Source organism: Echinococcus granulosus (genome assembly GCF_000524195.1).
Source record: "Echinococcus granulosus chromosome Unknown EG_S00115, whole genome shotgun sequence".
NCBI lineage: Eukaryota > Metazoa > Platyhelminthes > Cestoda > Cyclophyllidea > Taeniidae > Echinococcus > Echinococcus granulosus.
The window spans coordinates 10578-11539 of NW_020170495.1; positions in this window are offsets into that span (position 1 = coordinate 10578).

The window sequence follows — 962 nt, forward strand, 5'->3', positions numbered from 1 at the left end:
TTAAGCAATGAAGCTCCTTCGAGATCAGTCAATTTGTGCAGAAAAAATATTGCCTCATTGGGGAAGCAGAAATGCTATTAAAAGTATAGGCAACCCAAATAAACCCTCTGCGTCTTGTCCATCAACTAAACCCCAATCTCTACCTGGTAGTCCACTTCCCTCTCTGACTATTCGCAATGCGTTAACCACCTAGATGACTTGAGCCATTTTCCGATTCATCCGTCTCACTAGATGCAGGCCACACACCTCATAATGCTACTAATAAACTAATGCTCACGAAAACATGCACCTCGTCCAGGATGAGAAAAAGGCTGAGAGTGAGAGAGGAAGGAATAAGACAGCCTCCTTTATTGGACACTCTTTTACTTCTGCAAGTTAAGGACCAATTTTTTTTTGGTGGAAAATCACATGCGAATTAGAATTGATAGTTAGGAAGTAGACCTTTGTAAACGCATAGACACCATCTGCATTTAATTCAAATCGGTCTTGAGATCAAGAGGACTGGTATGATACTTCGTTGACCATAATTCACATATTCATGTCCTTTTGAAAACCGTGATACTCTCCTGCCAATATTCCTCACCATATTGGCGGCGAATAGAAGTCATCGAGGTCCAAGCCAAAGATTGCGCTAATACTCCACCTTTGCAGTAAAAGGTTATTGAAAGTCAGGACTAGTGGCGTTTTTTTGCAATTGTAGCTGACCCTAACACCCATCTTACCCGTTTCGTTTTCTGCCTGTTTTAATTCTCAGCTCTACGGTCCCGCTTTGATTCGTGTGCAGCATGGATAGTCAGTGTGCATGGGCTAGATCGTCTTTGCGTATTCATAGCCTCCACTTGCATTTGGATGGTGGTGAAACAATTCCTCAGAGTAAAGACCGCGAAAGCCATGATGTGATCTGGTCTGACCAGACCTCACTTTCCCCATTTTCGCTCTCGCCATCCCTTCCCTACCTATTT